General features: G+C 44.5%; 1 long non-coding RNA gene across 1 annotated transcript; it reads right to left on the reverse strand.

The window, feature by feature from the left end:
- Positions 1–1,703: 1,703 nt before the first annotated feature.
- On the reverse strand, positions 1,704–11,022 carry LOC129388170 (uncharacterized). The gene is made up of 4 exons (XR_008615201.2): positions 10,743–11,022; positions 7,291–8,469; positions 6,158–6,238; positions 1,704–3,827 (listed from the first exon to the last, which is right to left on the reverse strand). It is a non-coding gene; the product is annotated as an uncharacterized lncRNA (long non-coding RNA).
- Positions 11,023–18,703: the final 7,681 nt, after the last annotated feature.

Genomic DNA, 18,703 nt, shown 5'->3' on the forward strand with positions numbered 1-18,703 from the left:
TGGCACAGTGCGTTGCCCGGAATTGTGCACGCTTACCCCCATATGCAGAAATGCATCATAACTTGAAGCCATGCTTGACTTGATCTAAACGACGCAAGTCGTGAACGCACCAAAAGAAAGGCAGTGAGCGTCTTGGGGGACGTTCGCACCAGGCGTCGTTTATATCAAGTCAAGCATGAGCTCTGTATTAAGATACATTTCTGAATACGGGGGCTAGATATCTGCTTCTTCCAGAAAATGTCGAAGAAACGCCCGCCAAAACCAGGCACATTCGTAAACTTAACTAGGCAATACGAAGTTCCATAGAAAAAAAGAAGAGTGGTATTAAAAGCTTTCAGTATTTTTCTTTACTCCAAAATAGTTGCGCTCTCGTGGCTTCACTGTACAGAGATAGTGCAGCGTTAGCTAGAAAGCATGAATTTCCTAACTCCATGCCAAAATAAGCTTGTAAAATTATTTAGGTGCTAGAATCCAGGGTTCGTAGCGATCCTTGAAAATCCTTTATTTCTAAAATGCCATTTTCAAGGCATTTAAAACCCTTGAATTTTTAGAAGTACTGGAAAGTCCTCAAACTTGTACACTTGGCTAGACTTAGCAGACATTGCAAAGCGTTTTTTTCCCTTCTGTGACACTCTTTCGCATGTCACAGAAAATTGTCTCTAGAGGTAATAGAAGGAAAGCGACATCCTTAAAGTTGAAATTACAAAGGAGCTGCAGATACCAGTTTTATGCACATGGAACCGGCGACAAATGTGCTTGGAGGAGCAGAAGCAGGAAGCTCAACAGTTGAGGCATTCGAAGAGAAGCCGTGAAGAGGAAATTGAGAGCGACAGACACAATAAAAAGAAATTAGAAATGACTATTGCTTATTTGATGGTGAAAAAAGCTGAGGCAACAGATGACATCACATACACTGTCAAACCAAACAGTAATCAAAAACTGCAAATGTTGCAGGTCCAAGTAGTTAATTGTGCTATTGCAGAAAAACTTTGAGCGCTTTCTTGAAATGCTTCCTTGTGTGCGTTTAGTGGTGGGCGGTGAAAGGCAAATTAGCAGTCTTTCAAATGTTTGAAATCACTGAAATGCGATTTGTTTTGTTTTCTTTTGTTTGCATTAAAGTTAACGGTGTTCTTGAACAAGTTATTGCCTGTCCAAACTACTACACACATTGCACGAGGTCCTTGAAGTTACTGTGTCGGGGCCTCGAAAGTCCTTGAAAACCATTGAATTTTTTTCTTCAATATTGCTACGAACCCAGTAGAACAACTGTCATGGAGTAAAAACCTTGGCTGAACAGGGGCTTATACGCAGAGCACAGGAAGACTAGAAATGCAGTAGTAGGCATGGAGGGCCCTGAAAAAAATGTGCCACATCCGCTCGTCTGCCTTATGTTTCTGCACCGACTGTCGCATTTTTAATAGAAGTGCACTTTCTGTTCTACTCCAATAAACGCAACATTACGAACTCCAGTGTGGGGCAGTCCTTCAGCCAGTGCAGAACTTTTTCTGTACATCCGAGTCAGCTCTGTTATTTTTCCAGCATTGTAGTACAAGATTTATTAAACTGGTTTAGCAGAATATGAGCAGTATACTCTTAAATTAGCTGTTTATTTGTATGCACAAGTTCAGGTCCTCAGTTTGGTTGCATGACAAATTGCCATACCTCAATAGATACAAGAAACAATTTTATTACAGTTTAATAAAATCCAAACAGTAATAATCACAACAATATAATGACATACATTTCTTTTGGTACGTATACAGCCCATGTCTTGGCAGTGTATAAATTCAACTATACACCGCAAGTACTGTGTCCTGACCACTATTATTCACATGTGTAAAACCATCACAGCAATTCAACAAATATCACAGTAATTAGTGACATACACTTTGTAACCGCTTTACATGAGCACAATCTATACAAATGGTCCCTGTGTACCTACACATGACTAGTGCCACCCGAGTACTATTACTCACAGGTGTAAAACCAGCAAAGCAGTTCTTTAAAAAATATCACAGCGCTTAGTGACCTACATGCTGTAACTCCCCTGTAGAAACTTAATACAAACAGGTGAGGACACAGAAAGCTAGCAGTGGGCATACATGGGAATACCACCGCCTCAATACTAATTCACAAGTGTAAAACCAACCAAGCAGTTCTTTAAAGAATATCACAATGCTTAGTGACATACATTTTCTAACTAGCTTATACAAGCTTTATACAAACATGAGAACATACACAAAGCTAGCGGTGCACCCGCATAGAAGTGCGGCCATCTGAACATGATTATTTGCTAATGTAAGCTCAACAGAACAGTTCGTTATAGTGACGCACATTTTGTAACTGCCTTATACAAGCTTAGTGCAAGCACAAGAATGCAGAAAAATATAAATTAAAAACTTGCTCTATGCATACACAAACAGATCAACACAAATGGTAAACACCGCTTTGAAGACAAATGTGACTGTGGCAAAGCGCAGTGCTGTGCCGGTTGAAATTGCCACCCACAAAAGTATTGAGCAATGCTTAAACCACAGGCAATAAAGTGCTGAAAGGCTGCGTCTCTAACGTAACTATTTTAATTCAAATTTCTTGAATATAGGGCTCGCTTGCAGATAAGGCATCTGATCCAACTGACCTGATTTTACACCTGCTACATGCATACAATGCACTCAGATATAACTGGTAATAATAATTATAAAAGGCATTTAAAAACTTGATAGTATGATGAAGATGCATGACTAGAAAAGTTCTGTCCCCCTCGTACTTGTTAAAAAGGTGTAAGTACGACACATGTTCTTCTTTCCTCAATTTTTGCATTAATGGACAGCCGGGAACCTCGAACCGACACAAAAAAAAAGATACTGCTATGTTAATAGTGTTATGAATAATTTTTTGTGAAAGCTTTTTTACAGACAAGTTGCAGTCTCGTTTCTGGAGGTTGAGCTGTATCTTGCAAAATAAGTTGAAAAGTGGTCACATGGGAGCATGACACTATATCATAATGTTAGTTTCAGTTGACTCTGTTGCCCTACAAGTCGCTGCTCACTGTGGCCAGTGATGCAACAGCAGTGTCTGTGTGATTTTCATCACACTTCTGTCCTATGCCATTCTTACCAGAGTTGGCGGCACATAGATACCCAAATTTCGATAGTGTTGCTTTCTCAGGTGGTTGCTTTTGATTTTCTCAATATCAGTTGGCACTTCAGCTGCATCAAACTTCTTTTTTACCTCTTCAACAACAACATCAACAACAATCTTATGACACCTGTGTTGTCCTTCTAGTTGCCTACAAAGACCAGTCAATCTAGCAACAACACTGACAGTCTCTACTATCTTGTAATGGGGGAGAGGTGTGTCCCACCATGTGTTCCACATTGTTGTCACTGTGTGGGCTGGCTGGGGAGGCAACAACTGTAATATGTTTGCATTTGCATATATTAAAGTGATACTTGTACTGTGTTATAACACCTAACTTAGTCTTGCACTTGCTGCACAATAACACTGGCTCACAGTCGTGGTGAAAAGCTTTTGTATGTTGAGCAAATGAGTTGTATCCACTACAAAAAAAGTCAGTGATAGCACACATGTTGCTCTACCAGGCCTGGTGTGGTTCCTTCTGACACTGCTGCTGATGCTGACGCGCTGCTGCTTGCCTCGTACACTGTTGCAGCTGCAGTAGACATGGCAGTCTCTGTATCTATTGCTGCCGTGTCATCTGTCATGGTAACTTCCAAGTGGTATCGGGCTCACTTCTGCAACAGAGATGTTGTTTGCCCCTTGAGGGCTCTCATGATCAGGGTCAATAATTTCGTAGGCATTGTCTCCTGCATCGAAGAACCAATAAGAACAGCATGAATTAATAAACATAGCTCTAAAAAGTACGGACATCAAGACTTAACCACGAGCTTTGCACATAAGTGACCGGGCTTAATGAATAATACTTGCAGGAGGAGTTACACAATTGTTTGTGCATATTACAGTAAAGCCTCATCAGAAGATATTCAAGAGGCACGGGAAACATGTCTCTCGAAACCAAAAATTTTGAGACACTGAGGAGCCAGACTAGATCACTTTATTATGCATCATCACTAAAGTACGTTTTGATATATCTGAAGGAATAAATGCTCAGGGTGGCTTAAAAGGCCCTAAACCACTTCTCGACATTTTTTGAACATTTCAAGTAAACACGCGTATCGAAATCAGAATGCCGTCACGATCGACGAAGCCAAATGCCAGAGTGCGTAGCACTGCCGGAGCACCACAATATGAAGAAAATGACCCCGTGCGCGTCTCTGGACCTATCCTGCACCCCCCAGTTTGTCCTGACGTCACCAGGCTGTCTCTGATGATGTCACCAGTTTCCGGTGCTGTCGATTGGTCGAACGAAAGTGTACGACTGCCGGCAAGGCCTGCAAGCAAATACACACACTCCTTCTTCCTCGTCGCGTTGCGCGCGATGCCATTGTGGGCAGCCAATGGGGGCAAAGAACAGAAACGCCAACAGAAGGGTCTCCCGATGAGGCTCTTCAACACGAGTCACCATACAGTTCCGTTGTATTAGCGCCACCCGTCGCTGGACGATGGGCCAGCGCGGCAGCAACAGAGCTCGTTGGTGTTGGCCTGTCCCGTAACATTTGGAGGTGTACTAGGCAAGGAAAAGACGATACTGTCCATATGGCGTGTACCAGATGAAAGAGTAAAATGAGTGGGGACTACTTTTCGATAATCAAACACACGTAGCTCCACTATTACTGCACCGTTTCGAAAAATTCTCGTGGCTACCTGTTCATTGCCTTATTGTGTAGAACTGCAACACCGCAACTAAATTTCAACCTCGGTGGTTTAGGGGCCCTTTAAAGAAGACATTCACAACTTTTTAGTGACTGTAGATTGTGTTAGCTTCCTTCCCAACTTCTGGAATTTAAACACTTCACTTTGCAAGCCTTGTTGCTCGCAGTACCTTTGAGGTGCTCTTAGACGCTCGTCAGCTTCAATTGCCGACACTTTCTGCCCTGCACTGTCCTCGTTGCCCTCCTTTTCTGGTTCATGCTAAAAGAGACATGCGCGATTGACTTGTGTAAGGATTGCGTGATCTTTACGCCCTTCGGAGCACACAAGGTGCACAAAGTGAATGTGTCTGGGTTGTGTCCCTTCGAAGTAGTGAATACTTAAAAAGTCATCCTTAGTAACAAAGGTGTCTCTTGTATACAGTATTGTTAACGTGGCAAACATCGGAAAACCAACCAAACCATTTTCAGATGTCTCTTACAACCAAGTGCATCTTGTAATGAGATTCTACTGTACTGAATATTTTTCAACTATGGATCATCTGCATGTACATATAGTCACAAAGACATGTTGTGTGGAATGGCGAATCGGGAAACAGTTCGTACTCTTACTTCTTGTCCCTAACATAAGCAGCTGATAACAATATGATAAAAAAGCAGGCAATGAGGCTAGAATGGAACATAATCCTTCAGCTCTAAACAGTTTTTTGGGCCCACATCATTCCCTCATATGACATAAGGAAACAACTTGATTGCAGTAATGGCTGCATGTGATCTGAGTTGATTGAAACAAACTATACGTAACGTTGTCCTGTATGTAATTTTATCAAAGTGCTTTTTAGATGTCCTGCTGGTGATCCTGGCTGCGCGATGCTTCTCATGCTTTTTGGCACGATTCCTTTTTTTCCACTCCACTTTTTTTTTCAGATTTTCTCCCCTTTCCCTTCCCCCTTGTGTAAAATAGCACACTTGAAGTATCAAATCTGTTGAACTAACGTGTGTGTCAAACCTGTTAACATGTGTGCTTCTCTGTGGTCTGTGTTCTATTTTTGCGCTGCACAATTAAATTCAAGATGAAAGATGGAACGTCCCTGCCTTTAGTTTAATTTTGTGTGTGTGTGTGTGTGTGTGTGTGTGTGTGTATGTCTCTCTCATGTTTTGAAAGATATGTACATTCAGGAGTGCCTGCATGCCCTTCTCTCCTGCTCCAGTGACGAAAAGGAGAGCCTGTTTATGTACCATAGTAAAAAATTCAAAGGTTTTCGCTGTGCCCATTACATCCCTTATCATATGGATCTGTCACAATACAGAGTAGCAGTGGTCCATAATACTAGCCCATCCCAACATAATTATAAATTAACACATACCGACATGCTGCGAAACAGCTGTTGCAAAGCCGCTGGTGAAGGCAATTTCCGCAGCACTGCAGTGGTACAGCCGAGTTCCACCTGTATAGTGACAAATCCATATGCGTGTTAGCAACTCAGTAGTTGCTGATGGTTTCATAAGCTTTACACTACACAATAAAGTAATCTAGACAACTTTGTTGGAACAAATGCACATAATTAGGACACCACTTAAACACTAACACGATTAATTGCCCCCAATCTCTCACTCACTAAGGGATAATACTACTGAAACATCGGTGGAGAGCTCAGATTAACACAGCCCATAAAGGACAAGCGTTCTTTGAGGAAAACAGCTATAACAGCGGTTAGTTTTCTTGATCATTTTATGTGGTAGCTTTGATTTAAATGTCATGCAGTACTATAATATACGAAGTGCCGCATTTCTAGCAGCAGAAGGCGTCGTCAGGCTCATGGTACAACAGATTTTTGCACTGTTTGTCAGTGAGCCGACACATACAAAGAAAACCGAATTCACACATACATATACAGTGTCAAGTGCACTTCTTCTGAGAACGCAGCCACCAGTTCCAATGTTGCTGAAAAGAAAGGTTATATAAAGTGCGAGACTGCATGGAACTGCCACTTATGACTGTAAATGTATGGTCTGCTGATTGCAGAGGTAGTCACATGCTATTTCTAGTCTCTTTTAGAAGCATTACTAAAGAATGAATTAAAATCTATTCATAAGTCACGAATTTCATGCATCCACAGTTTGGCTAAATAACCTGTGAGAAAAAGACATGTTTACCTGGAATAGCAACCTTTTTTCCTGCTGCAAAACTTTCCTTCGAATTAATGAAATAACTTTACAGCATCATAATGCGTTTCTCGCAACTACCTGCCGGCAGTGGCGAGTTAGTGTTTATATCCGACTCATTGGGCGACAATATTGCCAAACACAAATGCTTCACGAACACGAGAACACGTCCCTCGCAGAGAATAGCAACCATATATGCCTCTGTGAGACATGATCGCACCTTTGTGGTCAAAATGTACATTAGAACGACATCACCATCTCATTAAAAAAAAAAGCCTCCGTACAAGGCAGCCGCCAACTGCATAATGTGAAATTGCAACTGATGTCCACTTACTGGTGGCCTGTGTTTGAGTCACTTTTGGCAGTTGACTGGGTGCTGAGAAATGCACGTCCTGGGTTGTCCCTGCAAAACATACAGGGTTATGTCAAATGTTGAAAATATATATATGCCGGCATTTCATCAGTCGCAAAACAAACGAGTAAACTAATAAACAACTGTAATGTAAACAGAGTACACATCATAAGATAGGCTGTCAACTGTTAATGCATTACGCAAAAAACCTAATGCATAGGAAAGACTATATGTATGCACACGAAGCTGACACACAATTTAATTCGCTCTAGGTTTTTCCGTGCAGTATATTCATATTATTATGTCTCGTGGTTAGAGCAAAATTAGTGTAAATTACGAACTAAATTATCTACCCTGGAAACTTTTCTTCAATATGCACCTGTGCGCGCTTCGAACGAGTAGCGTTGTAAAATTTACGTAGATGGCATTTAACATAGTTGCTGAACACGGATTTCCTTTGCCCTGTGTCGTGTACAGTGAGCTACATATATCTGCCCCCCCCCCCCCCCTTTTTGTACTAGCCATACTGCGTGCCACTGCACCTATACGCACGTCAATAAACCTCACGACACAGAAATAAAAAAAGCGCCAATCACCCATGCCTGCATGTTGTAGTGGGCCTAACCTAACCAAGCATGGCTGTTGCTTTTTATAGTAAACACAGGCACCGTGCTCATTGCAAGTATGTATCATGTCGCTAAGCAAATATGCAATTTCATTGTACCACTATTTTTTTATCACATGCATATATCTGTTGAGAGGCAAGACAAAAAGCAGTCACTTCTCAGAACTAATCAGCTTTCTTAAAACACATTTTTAACTTTTCAATGACACTTGCTGCTATGTGTTTGTCTCCAGAGAGCATACTTGATTTGACTTTCCAATCAGAGACATTACATAAATATACCATGTTAAGATGACTGCCTGGAGCACGTGAGAATTTTCATCTTCGTGTAACATACTGTATCTTGATTTTGTTGACATTTGGTCAAATGGTACACCCAATATACCCACATACTAGTTTTCTTGTCCAAATAACATGCCAATGTATTTTGATTTTTTGGCATTGGCTCCTCTGCACTACGTGAAGTCGCGCTGCACTGGCTCTTTCACATCCTCGTGTCCTTGCAGCTGCCTTCTTGCGTTATATAAAGCGGGTGCCTGAAAAATATCGTATGCAAAAGTCAACACAAGGGCATGGTGCAAAACAACATCAAGACAGTCAAGGCCATGGCAATAAAAAAGTCTTAGCTCTTAGTCTTCCTAGTGAAATGCATGCAAAACATCCAAATGACTGCAACAGTCAACTGCTAAACTAACTTCAATTTTTAGATTTAAGCAAAAAAACAAATAAACCACAGTTCATCCTTGTTTTTCATGAATGTTAGAATACTCCTGCTAATGAATAGAATATTGGTCATTTTCAGACGTCATAGGTCTGTCATGAGTCTGGTGTATCGCAAACACCACTTGTGACACATCCTAAGCACGTGCCCAGTGTGCCCCCCCCCCCCCCCCGCACCATCCCTGGTTGTGCCACTGCTGAAGCCATAATTTGAGGATTATAGCTGCAAACATGATGCTCAGTAGGGATGAAAATATTGTCCTTCAGCTCAATGGATATATGGATGTGCCTATAAAAAAGGGCAACAAGGCTTGTTATGGCAAGCTTACCCACATTTCAATACTAACAAGTTCACTGCGGCCTGCATCTAAGCTTACTAAAAGGCATGAACTTATTTTCATGCATGAGGTGCGCAGTGGAGTTCATTTTTGACAGACCCGACTACTGCTGCAGTTTGAAATCTAGCATTTTAGATTCTTGTAGGCATGTAAAAGTTGCAGTTAAACCGCAGTTATTAGTTTATTACACCAACCTATTGTTCTGTGTACTACAGACTGGTAACACGGAATTAAAGCAACATTTTATTTTGATATTTTATTTCTCTACTAAAAATATTCAAGCGATAAACACATCTTGATCTGCCATGCTATAGCAAAATGCACACATTACGCTTGTAACCCCCCGAGGAAGGCTGATTTAGCTGTTCATATGACATAACTCTGACACGCCAACTCATATTAGCAAATGCACAGGCATGTCCAAAACAATAAGCGTATGCAAAGCGCCCCTGCAATTGTAATTCCACACAGCAGCCGTTATATTCGATGCCGATGCGTAACTAGCTGCTCGACAATTCACCGAGTTCGTAGACATAAGCACCCTTTCAGTTTCGCACCGTGCACGAAAACCGCAACAGGAGACAAAACCAGACCTATAATCACACCATTTCAACATGAGCAAAAACAGTTCAGTCTTAGGGATAAACACTGTGAGAGCGATTTAGTGCGCGACGGCGACGAGCGACGGCTTCGAGCGACAAAGCGGGCCGTCGCTTGAACAGATGGCTCGGTTCTGGAAATCTAGAAATCGTCGCTCGTCGCCCAGAAGTGCTATGAGCGACTAGCCAATAGCGCGAAGCCGGAACTGGATGTACATACATCGCTCAAATACTACCGATTGTCGCGCGGAACGAGCAAATGATTCAATTTTTATACGTGCAAGGATAAGAACGTACTGCAAGACCTCCGGAAATATTTTATGCTACTTTTTATAGTAAAATACATCAACGTAAATTACTAAAGCACGCGTCACGCGTGACTGCAGCCCTCATGCCGGCAACACCGGGGAGGCGTCGCTCAAAATCGTCGCTCGCACGGAGTACGACTTGTAGGCGACGAGCGAACGCAACAGCCATCTCCGTCGCGTCGCCTGTAGCTGCCGCGCGCAAGATCGCTTATATGGAGTTTATACTTTTTTCAGCATAAAACATGGATTCCTCATGCGTTTTCAGTAAGTTCAAGATAACGCGCCCAACTGACCTCTTGCAGCATGCAGCTGAATGCCTGCGGCAAAGTTTCTAACTAGCACTGGTGCTGCACGTAACTTCAGTGGTCGCAGATTCCCCCTGCGCGAGACACCGTCAAGCGCGCGGTTTATTTATAAAAAAAAAAGGCATGCTGCCAGCAAAATGACGCCTTCTGTTATGTGATTCCTTAGTTCAACAGCGTTCCGTACACAGTAGACTGCCAAACTGAATAAATTCAAACACACAAAACGCACGCTAATCACGCTCCGCATAGGCTCGGAATCACGGGCTGGTGAACTAACCATTTTAAGCGTCCTCTCGCCTGGCGTCTTATTGAACATACCATAGTTCTGGCAGCGTTTGCGATTTTTAAAGCTCTTACGGACAACGGCAAAGTGATAAAATCACATGCAGTTATCGCGACGACTGGCTTTTTCGATTGACATCGAGAGACAACGCGTACGCCTAGTCCTTTGTCAATCGCGTCGGCTAAGCGCAGCGACGACTTCCTGGCGATAGCATGACATATACGGAGAATGTGCACCTAAGTTAGAATTCACTTACCGTGGAGGATTTGTTGTTATATCCAAGGCATGACGAACGACTGTCGTGTTTTCGTGGCGGCGCGAGATGGCTGACACACGATCTCCCTCGGCTGGCCTTTGCTCGCTGAACGGATCAGCTTTCTCCGGTGCTGTGTTGTTCCGCGATCTTGAGCGCGCGCGCGCGCGGTGGAGCCACTCCGAGTGAAAAAGTAGAGCGCTCGCTACGCGTTCCTTTGAACTGCGGCGGCCTGTTCTCTTAGAAGCAAAACGATGTGTTCTTTGCTCAGCGTGCATGAATGATACATTGCCATGTTCGGGGCCAGCCACCTACAGTTGAAGCAGAAGATTACGCTACGTTTTGTTTTCTATTGCCGCAAGAGTCTCTCTTTTCTATTGTCGCAAGAGTCTTTTTTTACTCTCTCTCTCTGAAGGGGAGAGTGAAAAGCACATTTCACTCTCTCCTTGGTGACAGAGTGAACAATGCATTTCACTCTCCTCGACATCTTGCGAGAGTAAAACGACGCTTTGAAGAGTGAACCGGCAGCTTCACTCCTGCGATACCCTTCCTAGTTTTTAGAGTGTAAGGTCAGAGAGAGAAGTAGCATCTGGCACGTCGACGATGTGTAGGGACTCAATGGCTTGGACATGGCGGAGACATATGCCATGGAGCAATGTGAGCGGTGCGGACAAAAGGGCACATACGAAAATATGGCTTACACAAGCTGATAAATCAAGGGTCGCAAAGCGGAGGAGCAGTACAGTATTTTTCGCGATAAATGTTTCAAAAGGGGTGAACAAAACAGTGGGGTCAGAGATGCTACCGCAAGACACAAGTAATATAACAGCAGCGTGCGGAGGAATGTCGGTCTCTGCATGCGACCACTTATTTCGGGTGGAGTTCGGGAGAATCGCTCAAACGGAGGTCGCATAAGGGAGAAAGTTCGACTTCTGCTTGCTCGCAGTTGATGATGGCATTGTGTCGTCAGAGGAAATACGATCCAAGAATTACGTCGTGAGAGCAGGCTGGCAGCACAATGAACTCAATGATGAACAAAACGTCCTCATTTTCAACTCGGGCAGTACATGCTGCTAACGGCTGAACATGCTGCGCTGTTGCTGTATGGAGGGCTATGGCAGCAACTGGCGTCATCACTTTCCGGAAGGAGCAACAAAGTCTTTCATTCATAAGTGTCTCCAAGGGCAAGAGTTGAGACACCTTCGACAGAAAATGCAATGGCGTTCGACGGAGAAAAGTGAGGGCTTGGGCACTGTGACGGCGACGCAGCTCTTGCCTCATGAACTGCGGCGTCTAGTTTTTCTCTTTTGTAGGCATGGGACGACGACGCATTGGGGAAAGAGAGCGCCGATGTGGTGACGGAAAGCGTTGGTCGAAGGAGGCATGACGATCAGTAGGGCTTGGAGGTTATCCTGGAGTGTAGCGGAGTGGTTGGCGATCGGCATAGCGAATCGTCTGTTTATAGCCACAGCCAACGGCATGCGGCGGCAACAGTAGCAGGCGATATGCCTGGGGCGGCAGAGATAATCTAGAGATGGATCAGCCATTCCAACTCTACAACCCCTAGGTGGCCTTAGCCAAAATGAAGAGAAGCCCTGCGCCCGGTCGGGACAAGGTCACAGTGAAACTGCTAGCCAACCTCCCGGATCGCGCGTACGAACCCCTTCTTGACTACATTAATGCCATATGGAGATTGGAATGCATCCCTTGTCACTTTGATTCCTAAAGCAAGAAAGGAATTTAATACGGACAACCTGTGACCTATCTCGCTCACATCGTGTGTGGGCAAACTAATGGAGACGATGGTGCGAGATAGGCTCCCAGAATACTCGGTATATAGTAACGCTTTTGCACATACCGTGTTCGGCTTCCGCCCACACAAGTCGGCACAAGACATATTATTGCAACTCAATCATGATATACTGCAGCCAACGGAGCACCCTCACGACGACAAAGTTGTCCTGGGCTTATATCTAAAGGGAGATTTCGACAACATTAAACACAGGACTATCTTAGCACATCTCAGTGAGACCCACTGTGGCACAAACACATTCGAATATATCAAGGATTTCTTGACAGATCGAGCCGCACTGGTCAGAATCCAAGACACTAAATATGGACCTTACGCAATGGGTACTAAGAGGACGTCGCAAGGCGTTGTGCCTTCCCAGGTACTATTTAACCTTACGACGGTGCATCTCCCGGCCCAGCTAAACGGTATTGAAAGCATGCGGTACGCGCTGTGCGCCGACGATATCTCCACCTGGGCCACAAATGGAAACATAGGGTCTATGGAGGAAAGCCTGCAAGCAGCCGCCCACGTAGTGGATCGCTACGCAGAGCGCTGTGGACTCGAGTGTGCACCAAACAAATCAAAATTTGTTCACCTTAGACCATCGTCTAAGGACACTACGCAAATACGTCTCTCCCAGGAGTCACATACACGAGGCCAAGGAGCTCGGAATTCTCGGGCTCTTTATTCACTATCAAAGAAGACTCGACACAACACTAGAAAAGCTCCGCAAGGTTGGGGCCCAAGTGGGCCGTACGGTCTGGCGTGTCTCCAACAAGAGAGGGGGATTACGAAGCTGGGACGCCGTGCGGCTAGCTCATGCTTTCGTAACAAGCCGAATTCTATATTCGGTCCCCTATCTCCATCTGCGGGGGCATGATGAAGCCAAACTCAGGTTATCCTCCGCAAAGTGATGAAGAGGGCCCTTAAACTCCCTGTCGCAACTTCGAAGGCGAGACTTCTCGCTTTGGGAGTAGTGAACACTTTTCAGGAGCTCAAGGAAGCCCACCTTACCAGCCAATACTCACGTCTAGCTCAGACAAAGTCACGACGGCATTTGCTAGACCAGCTCCACTTGAAACACGGCCTTCACATTCAGGAGCGGGACCGAGTGGCCGAACTCTGGAGACGCACCATTAGAGTTCGACCCCTCCCCACAAAGATGGATAGGGAGACCACAGCGGTAGTCGCCAGGCGAGGGCGGACGCCTTGCAACGTCACCATGGCAACAACCACGGAGTCTTATATGGGGATGTGGCTGCACCATGCTGCGGGGGGTGGTATACGGCAGCGGTCAACCACGAGGAAAAGCAAGTAGATGGCTCCCGTTCAAAAGCTCGGGCTCAACACATGCAGAAGAAGTAGCTATTGCCCTAGCTGCCTCTGACCCGCGGTCTCAATATATCATAACCGACTCGCGTCGGGCTTGTTGAAATTATGAAATTGATTGGGTCACCCCGCCAGCGGAACAAATATTGCAGAACTATAGCAACGGGGGAACCGATCCTACCTCCGGTTGCCTTGTCTGGAGTCCGAGCCACCAGGCCGTAGTAGGGAATGAAGCCGCGAACACAGCAGCCCGAGCACTCATCCACCGGGCGCCCCAGTTAGGCCATCAGTACCTGGAACCCGAAGGCAGCTATCTTCTTACATACAAAGATATTGCGACCTATTACAAAGATACTCATCATCATCATCATCATCACCACCAACAATAACATCATCATCATCATCATCATCAACGTCAGCAACATTATCATTATCATCAGCCTGGCTGTGCCCACTGCAGGGCAAAAGCCTCTCCCATTCTTCTCCAACTACCCCGGTCATGTGCTAATTGTGGCCATGTTGTCCCTGGAAACTTCTTAATCTCATCCGCCCACCTTTCTGCCGCCCACTGCTACGCTTCCCTTCTCTTGGAATCCAGTCCATAGCCCTTAATGACCATCGGTTATCTCCCCTCTTCATTACATGTCCTGCCCATGCCCATTTCATTTTCTTGATTTCAACTAAGATGTCATTAACTCGCGTTTGTTCCCTCACCCAATCTGCCTTTTTCTTATCCCCCCTAACGTTACACCCATCATTTTCCTTTCCATAGCTCGTTACGTCGTCCTCAATTTAAGTAGAACCCTTTTCGTAAGCCTCCAGGTTTCTGCTCCGTAGGTGAGTATTGGTAGGACACAGCTGTTACACAGTTTTCTTTTGAGGGATAATGGCAACCTGCTGTTCATGCTCTGAGAATGCCTGCCAAACGCACCCCAGCCCATTCTTATTCTTCTGATTATTTCACTCTCATGATACGGATCCGCGGCCACTACCTGCCCTAAGTAGATGTATTCCCTTACCACTTCCAGTGGCCCTCTACCTATCGTAAATTGCTGTTCTCTTCCGAGACTGTTAAACATTACTTTAGTTTTCTGCAGAATAATTTTTACACCCACCCTTCTGCTTTGCCTCTCCAGGTCAGTGAGCATGCATTGCAATTGGTCCCCTGAGTTACTAAGCAAGGCAATATAATCAGCGAATCGCAAGCTACTAAGGTATTCTCCATTAACTCTTATACCCAATTCTTCCCAATCCAGGTCCCTGAATACCTCCTGTAAACACGATGAGAATAACATTGGAGATATTGTATTTCCCTGCCTGACGCCTTTCTTTATTGGCAATTTGTTGCTTTCTTTATGGAGGACTACGGTGGCTGTGGAGCCGCTATAGACCTTTTTCATCCGCGATGTAGCAGCACTGCGTTCATGACCCCAGAGAACTTCCGGTCTGCCATTTACGAGAGTTATGTTAGCCAAGAAAAAAGAAGTATTTTGCCGCATGCTACACTGCAGGCTCATATTCTTGATGTTTTCAGATAAAAGAAAGTGCGCAATGCGTCGAACTCAGGTGAGGGGCTTTTTTTTTCTTGCACTTAACAATACAATTCATTGTCAAATACTCCAACTCCCCAACAAAGCTGGTGCCAGCTGGAGGGTCCTGTAAGTTTATAGGCCAATGTAACTTCTGTTGCTCCTGACGGCTTAACTGGAAGTCTTCTGGGAACTCTGTTTGTAAGCATGAAAAAGGTCTATAGATATTTTTCAGTATTTTTACATACGACTCGTCTACACCGTGATTCTGTAATGCCTGCATGACTGCTGAGGTATCGACTGAATCAAACGCTTTCTCGTAATCAATGAAAGCTATATATAAGGGTTGGTTATATTCCGCACATTTCTCTCTCACCTGATTGATAGTGTGAATATGGTCTATTGTTGAGTAACCTTTACGAAATCCTGCCTGGTCCTTCGGTTGACAGAAGTCTAAGGTGTTCCTGATTCTATTTGTCATTACCTTAGTAAATATTTTGTAGGCAACGGACAGTAAGCTCATCGGTCTATAATTTTTCAAGTCTTTGGGGTCCCCTTTTTTATGGATTAAGATTATATTGGCTTTCTTCCAAGATTCCGGTACGCTCGAGGTCATGACACATTGCGTATACAGGGTGGCCAGTTTTTCTAGAACAATCTGGCCACTATCCTTCAGCAAATCTGCTATTACCTGGTCCTCCCCAGCTGTCTTCCCCCTTTGCATAGCTCCCAAGACTTGCTGTACATCTTCCGGCGTTACTTGTGGGACGCCAAATTTCTCTAGACTATTCACTCTTCCATTATCGTCGTGGGTGCCACTGGTACTGTATAAATCTCTATAGAATCCCTCAGCCACTTGAACTATCTCATCCATATTAGTAATGATATTGCCGGCTTTGTCTCTTAACGCATACATCTGATTCTTGCCTATTCTTGCCATTCCAGTGAAGTAACGATCGAAATGTTTCAGGATTGCCGGGCACAATAAAATGTTAGTGAAAAGCCGGATGAAGATGCGTTCATTAGGCTTGCCAAGCCCCTTTGCAGGAGTTGGGTATTGGCGATGCCTATCCTTGGCAACTTGATAAGCTCCGCTACGCTTCTCGGAATTTTTGCAAGCAGGATCTGAAAGACGTCATCGCCAATGCCTTTCATAATGTGTTTGATTTTTTGAGAGGCGGGTATGGAGTTATCGACGCGCTTCGAGAGATCGAGAACATCCTCAATGTAACTTATGAACGACTCGCCCGGCTGCTGTGCCCGCTCGCGCTAACGCTGTTCGGCGCGCAGCTGTCGCAATGCGGGACGCCCAAACACTTCTATGAGGGCGGCCTTGAATGCGAACCAGGCGTGAAAATCTGCCTCATGGTTTTTAATCGAGAGGTTAGCCACATTAGAAAGATAGAAGATGATAGTTTAATGGCATCATCCCATCGGTTGTGGACGCTTACCCTATCGTAATACGATAGCCAGTCCTCTGTATTACTGTCGTCTGTGCCGCTGAAGACCACCGGATCTCTCTGGTAAGGCACACCGGAGCAGATGACGGGCGGAGGGGCGTAGAAGGCGGGGCATGGTTTTCTGAGCGCGAAAAAAGCCCACGAATACACGCAAAATTGCCACGTGATTGGCCGCTCGAGGCACATTGCGTCTATTCGCGGGCTTCTCTCATGCTTGGAAAAACATTTTTACGTAGCACGTTCTGAAAAAAAAGAAAGGTGTACCGGGAGTTGTTCATGTTGCTCTACAATTTTGTCATTGATACGCTTCATATAATTATAATATTTGAGAAGTTGATTAATTAATTTAGACTAATTATGTAATTAGGCGGAATGCAAAAATACTCTATCTCCAAGCGACGGCAAACAACATTAGCTTGGTTCTGTCGCGATACGTGGCATTTGCATATCTTTAACGTTTGGCAAAAGTTACGTGGGCACCCTGTACATATATATAGCCGGGACGTCGTGGCGACCAGTGGTACCAGTAGCACATATCAGACCACATTTTTAGGCTTCACTATCTCCGGGATCGGCCCTGGAAAGAGGCTAGAAAAATAACTGATGCGGAAAAGTGGTGACAACTCGCTCGGAAAGAGTTTGTCTTTAAAACGCTGCCAAGGAAAACAGTTGCTGCCTTGACGAAGACCTTGCCGAAGCGTTGTCTTAAAGCGGCATTCCACTACTGCTCATCACTTCCAAGTTTCCATCTTGCTTCGAACTTATGTCTTGTTTGTCAAGAAAATACTCAAGTGGCTTGCCGGACTTGAAAAACTCTCAGGACGTCGGATGGTTGCTGAACGCAAAAAGGTCTCCTGCCATTTGGACGAAGGGTTCTAGTTGCAAAGGTCGCCAGTCGTGCCACTTTCTTGCTGCACGGCTAAAGAATGGTTGCATGTTTATCACTAGGCCTTCATCAGACCACCATCTATTGTACTTCGCAGCTTGTTAATAGAATTTATAGAACGCTATCCATCCTTCTGGACTGTTGGGTAAGCCATCGAACATTTCAGGACGTATTATTTGTGGTGAATACTTTTCTTGCTGTGTTGGAGTACAAGAAAAAGTCTCAATAACCGTTAATTGCTGCGAAATATGCTGTTGTTGAATTTATATAGCTCAAAGAACTGTCGGTAGCTCGTCAGATGAAAGGACGTTGAAAGGACGCCGTGGAATATTGACTTTCATAGAATCTTGCTTCAGAAGTTCATCTGAAGACACGGAGGCTTCATCCACAATGACATTCAGAAGCTCACTGGCAGTGACGTCTTCGAGAAGGTAAATGGCGGCTTCGCCCTCGACATTTCTCGAATACTACAGAGTGGCTGCGGTTGTCCACAAAGTCACCTAGCTAGATTATTGCGCTCGTCGCTGGTTGTGCCAAATTATGCAACTAGCCTGCTCAAAACAAACGGGCAGGATACCCCTTTTTTCGTGTTGCCATTTCTATCTACTTCATTATTCCCTTCCCCATCCCCTGCTCCTTTACTATCGAATATATCTTGTCTTGTTCTTCTTCTTTAACTGCATGAGTACGCTTCATGATTTTATCAGCGCTATCACAACTTGATCACCAACTTGATCCCTGCACGGTTCTACCTGCAGGCTTTATTTATTTACTGCGAAAGCAATATCGATTGTTAACTACATAAAATAACAGAGAAAGCAACATTTTATTTCTGAACCTAATATTCGATAAGAAGCCGATGACTGTAAATTACAGAAAATCAATGCTTTTCCTTCTTTATGCCCTCTTTATAAATTACGGACTGCTTTCACATCAACGCCGAACGGTCTTGATAATCGGCATTTTGC

This window comes from Dermacentor andersoni, chromosome 1, assembly GCF_023375885.2.
Source record: "Dermacentor andersoni chromosome 1, qqDerAnde1_hic_scaffold, whole genome shotgun sequence".
Classification (NCBI taxonomy): Eukaryota; Metazoa; Arthropoda; class Arachnida; order Ixodida; family Ixodidae; genus Dermacentor; species Dermacentor andersoni.